The sequence below is a fragment of the Maylandia zebra genome, linkage group LG3, assembly GCF_041146795.1.
Source record: "Maylandia zebra isolate NMK-2024a linkage group LG3, Mzebra_GT3a, whole genome shotgun sequence".
NCBI lineage: Eukaryota > Metazoa > Chordata > Actinopteri > Cichliformes > Cichlidae > Maylandia > Maylandia zebra.
The window spans coordinates 24,718,600-24,724,599 of record NC_135169.1 but is presented as its reverse complement, the minus strand read 5'-3'; positions in this window follow the sequence as shown (position 1 = coordinate 24,724,599).

Sequence of the window (6,000 nt, the reverse complement as noted above, 5' to 3'; positions counted from 1 at the left end):
CCCTCAGACATCGGTGCGTTGGTGGTTCTTTGTATCCGGGGGTGGGCGTCCGGGTACACACCGGCTGACTCCTTGGCGGCCGCATATCGGGGCCTGGAGCCTGGGGCTCGCTCGGGCCACTTCGGAGGTGGGGTGCCCCCGGCCTCTCGGCCTGGGGCTCGGTCACTCAGGCACGGCTGGCTGCCGGCGGAGCTCACGGGCGCGTCACTGCAACTCCCCCTGGCTTCTGCTCCGCGGCTGCTGAGTGAGCCCTCATCTGGGACTCTCCTCAGCTCTTTCTGGGACAGTGGCGCGGCTGCCCCTCTGTTGGTCTTCCTTGGTCTCTTGTGTTCTGGGGGCCTCTGGATGTCTGGAGTTTTGATCTCCTCCATACCTGCTTCACGCCCTGGAGGACGGGGCTGTGGCCCCCCCACACCCTCTAGCAGATTATTACATGAAGGAACCTTTTAAAAAAAACAAAAAACAAGCGCGTCCATGCTCACAGGTGTACACACGGGTGATCACACCCACAAACTACACCCTTTTTGGCTCCTACCTCAAAGCACACTGTGTTCTGTTGGTCTTGTGTGCTGCACAATAATGTTTAACATTTAGTATTTACTGTCATATTCCCATATATCATTGTGATGTTGTTTATTCTATTACTCTTGTTCTCTTCTGCTTGTTTTCTTTTTTCTTTCTCAGCAGGTGATCCAGGTGATCGATAGATGCATTTTTTTTCTTCTTTTTTTTTCTGCTCATTCTGTTGGTTTTTGTCTTTTGCCCTTCTCCCCCGTCCCTATTCTCAGTTGTTTCTCTTTCCCTCTTTCTTTCTCCCCTTCTTTCCCACAGTCAAGTCTGTCCCGTATTCAGTAAGTGAAAATAAAATAAACAATAAAAGGTGAATCAAATGGACCATTATGGCAAGGCTGGGATGGTCAATTTGGTAAAGTAAATCCGTTGGGCATCTTTCTTTGCCTTTAGACAACAATTCTGATGGCAAAAGAGCCAAACGGGACAGGCAAAAAAAGAAAAAAAAAAGTTGGTATCTGAATTGGTTTGGGGTGGTGAAGACCAAATATAGAGCTCAAAGGACGGTGATGAAACGGTAGGCAATTATCTGCTAACATTTGTCATTGTAAAATCATAATGTGCATTTTTGTGTATTTATATGTATGGAATTGTGATTTTTTTTTGTTTATAGCTTGTTCCAAAAACAATTAGTTTTAAAGCTGTAAAAAGTAACTTCCTGCTGTAAAATGATTATGAAAGTAATACTTTTTTTTTTTTTTACAGTTAGTGATTTTTATTTTCGTGCAGACATGTTTCACCTGGAAAATTTTCCTCTGGATTAAAAAAAATGTACCTCAGGTGGTTGGTACAGTTGATGCTCAGTTTCTTACTTTTAGGACTTTTTTTTTTTTTATGTTTTTTTCTGCTTTTTCTTCCAGGATCAAACACAGACCCACTACTTCACTGCTAAACTACTCCTACAGGCAACGTAAATGTCGAAGTGGGGTTTTCATTATATTTTAAGAGTTGCCTCTGTTTTTACAGGCCAGGTTGCTACAATATAACCTTTCTCCACAGTAAGTGAATGGGAGCCATATGGAAAACATGGTACTGTACCTGAGCTGCTATTTTGGTCACACAGACAGAGTATTGTACACATAAAGTTTAAGAGAAAGAAGGGATAGGTTAACAGACAGATATCTAAAAAAGGAAGGATCGATAAAAATAAAAAAATGAAACAGAAGAAAATGATATCAGAGTAAAAACAAGATCCCGTTTGTGAAAGTCTTACTGCAGTCAAAAATGAGGACAGGTCTTCTGTCTGCAATTACATGTGGATATGGACAAGCAGCTGCCACATGCGACCATCATCTATGAGACGACAAAAACACAAATCACCCCCATTACTTTGTGTCTTGACAAAATGTTCTGTGAGCCCACAGAGGTTGGATGTAGAGTTTTGTTTGGATGGTTACTCCAAAGTCCTCAAGCATATGGGCAATAGAGGACAGGTGAGGAGAAGGGCCACAAAGAAAGCCACTAGATAGCCAGGGCTGATCTATCCTTGGGCGGCTGTTAATGGAACTAAACCTATTATTAGATTTTGATAGAATTTACTCTGCACAACTTTTACTATAAGGTTATTTTATTCTGAGGGGGGCTTGATTAGCCCTGCTTGGTTTGGTTGTTGATACGGAGAGACCAGGAACACCCTGTGACTGCAGAAAAATCTAAAGATGGAGGGGGGGGGGGGGGGGGGGGGGGGGGGGGGGGGGGGATGTTTTCTTATTGAGGTTTTATTATTGAATGCAAAACTTACTTTATTGTTACTGTTTTGCTGTATTTGAGAGAATTTATTATCATGGTGCGGGGCAGGCAGGGTAGGACCCAAACTGTAGAACTCTCAGGCAGAACTAAACTTAAAGGCATCTTTATTGCTGGATTTAGAGACAAAAAACTGAAAAGACACTAGGTGGACAGAATATGCAGCATTGAGAGAGATCGCAACAGGGAGCAGAAGGAAATGCAGACAATAAAAACAAGGGAATCAGGGCAAAGAGGAAACACCTGGGGAACATGGCTGGATGTAATCTAATCGATGAGACAGAGGATGCAAAACTGAACATGATGCGCAAAGGACAAGTGACTATCAGAATAAAACAGGATGTGCAAGAAACACACACCAAGATGCAGAATAAGACACACAAATTGATGTGGGAAGACAACAGCACACATGGTAGACGAGCATGACAGAGCTGAAACACAGAGAGAGCCAGGGAGCTAGAGAGCAAGGGACAAGAGAGTGAGAGGGAGACAAAGGGAGAGAGACAGCAAAAGAAAAAAGACAGCAACACCAAACTTGACATCCATAAACAGACCTTATAGACTACACACCACGGACACCAAAACTCAAATTAACCCTTTAAGACCTACCATAGAACCAAGTCCGCCAGAGCTTACTTTATATTTTTACATGCTGTAGTGCCATTTCTGGGAGCATTTCAAGTTGCTATACATTAATACAACTGTTATAGCCCAAATTTAAATAATATGTATGCATTAAGTGCATAGTAACTACATAAATTGCAAAAAAAGTGCAATAGACTACAAAAAAATTGAAAATTATTTTTTATTTTTTTTTTTTACATATATTTCTAATTAGAGAAATTTAAGAGGCTTATCCCTCAAAACTTTAAATACAAAAAAGTTGAAAAAATAGTTTCCCACCACAGGAAATTTATTTTGAGTGTCTTCCTAGTTTTATTTTTGAGATACACCAATTTTTATATACTGCAGGAAAAACGAAAAACAATCCTATTACGCAAATTTGCAAAGAAAACAGCAGGTGCATCAAAATAAACTATTTAAAGCAGTGCAGTTTGAGTTCTAAGCATCCCAGCAACTATTCAGAAAAGCTTGATGTCAAACATGACTTTTAAAAACACCACTATAGGCTTATAAGGCCTATAAGTATAAAACTGCATTTTCCGCGAAATTACCGCCATTACCTGCCCGAAACCAGAAGTGACGTCATGTCACTTCTGGTTTCGGGCAGGTAATGGTGGACATGCGATAGTTCGCGCTGACGTCTATTTCAATGTAGGAAGTGTTATGAACAGCTGATCGGATCGGCAAAGCGTGTTTCTGGAATATTATGCTTTTGTTGCTGCAAGTGCTTTTAATGCAATCTTTGCAAAGCGATATGTGGAAGGAAACCGTGACCTAGGACAAGCTGATGGCACAAGATGTAATTTCAACTCCTCCGGTTTCATATGCAAAAAAAATTATTGCGCTAGCTTACGTGGTTTCGGTTCTACAGGGATTTAAAAATAGTTACGCAAAACGGAGCGTGCCCGCTCTGACCTGTTTTAAAGGGATAAGTGTCTGAATAACCTGAGAGAAATGAGCAAAACACTAAGCAAACTCAAAAACCTGGGTCAAAGAAACATGATCATGACAGTTTATCAGATTCTCAGCAGCTGGACCACACCTTAAATAATCCCCTTCTTCATCTATAAATGCTTACTTGTTCTCGTTACTGCACGACACCCTCCCAGCGTTTATTTTTCTGATTGTTGACCTCTGTCAAAGGGATCTGCCAGGCATTTAAGAGAAAACTCTGATCCTCAGTGAGGCCTTTGCCAAACTGCAGCCTCCTAATGGAACATCTAAGCCAGCAATTATATTCTTTTATTTAATTTTGCACACCAGACTTGAAACTGCACATGAATAGATTTTGTTTTTCCATAGCACTTACATTCCACCTGTTCCCCCTGAAGAAAATCTTCCTTAACTAGTCACTAATCTGTCTGAAAACTATGGATATTCATTCTGCAAAGCAACCAGATGCTAATTAATATAATAGACACATTTTCTTTCTTTTTCTGGATGCACATTAGATAATCTTTTTCTTCACCCTATGTCTAGCATCCTCCTCTATCACCACACCAACCCTCTCCATGTCCTTATTCACTACATCTATGAACCTTCTCCACATTTAAAGTCCCTACTATCTCCTCCACAACACTGTTCACTCTACACCCCCCCCCCCCCCCCCCCCCCCCCCCCCCCATCTTCTGCCTTTGTCTTCAGCCAACAGTGGCACAGTTTCCACCAGCACTCTGTTGGCCAGACCTGAGGCGGTCCTTATTAACCCGGGCCCTGACCCATCTGGTATGGAAATCTTGTTCTTTATCATCAGCATGTTTTGAATAATGATAAGTATAACAACAGAAGTGCTATAATAAAGCACTGAGTTTCAAGGGAATATTTTCAACTTAAAAACTGAACACAAAGGGGATTAGCACCTGCACTGGTGAAGGTAAAGCAAAACGTATTCTACCAAAGCTTCTGCTATCACATCTCTTTTTATATAACTGTTCTTCTTACAGTTAGAAGTGCTCATGATTTGCATGTTAAGACATCTTCATTTCACAAAATCACACAAACCTGAGGTGAGGACACGATCAAAGCTTCAGTGCAGAGAGAACCTTGGCAGCAGCAGTCACACTTCATCCAGTCCACCTATCCATCCAAGACTAGGGTCAAGGATTTGGTAAGATCTGTGGTGCAGCTGTGCGACACATGGGATCTAGACCATGAATAACTTAAAACACACAGTGCAAGGGAAACACGAGTAGGAAGAAACTGTAAGAAACGGAAAAGTGTGGGGAATTAAAGGAGGGGAAAGAGTGGAGGTCTAACTCTGTCGCAGCATTTATTCAGAAGAGCAAGGCAAGACGGGCGAGCAATTCTGTCTCTGCATCGATTAGAGCGATTACTAACCGGAGGCTGACGCATGATCGGGTGGGAAGAAACGCAAGTTACCGATGTAAGACTGTAACATTGCCTATGTTAGAGGGAGCTCATAATGGGAACACACACGGCCACTTTATTCAGTGACGCACGTAGTGACACACAAAGATCACATATACACATGATCGTGCACAGTGACGCATGAATGTGTAAATATTTCCTAATGCAAGCATGCACACTCGAGTCCTGAGTGGTACTTGCTGAAACCTACTGGAAGTTGTAAATGAGCGCTAACGTTGTTTTGCTTTTTTTTTTTAAGTTCATGCATTTGACGACTTTATTGGTTGTCAATCAAAAGAATAAACTACATTTTCTGCCTTTAAGGCTCTAAAATAATAATAATTCCTTTTGTAAAAAGCGTAGCTAAAACATGAACCAACTGTGTTTTATGAATGTGGACAGGTGCTATTTTCACGTAGAACCTTCAGCTTCATCACAGCTAAATCTACACGCTCATGTGAGTGCCATGAGTGAGTAGGGCTTTGAAGACAATTCACAAATATCTCCATAAAAGAGCTTGTGAAATTACTTCCAAAAAACATTCAATCTCTTAAAACAAATGTCTTTCGCAATATGCATGCACTGTCCACACATTGCTCAGTCCACCTTTTTAACTGCTTTCATCATGCAAATATGTATTCAGCCAATATTAAGGCAGCAAATCAGTGTTTTTTAACATGTAGAGGTGGTCAG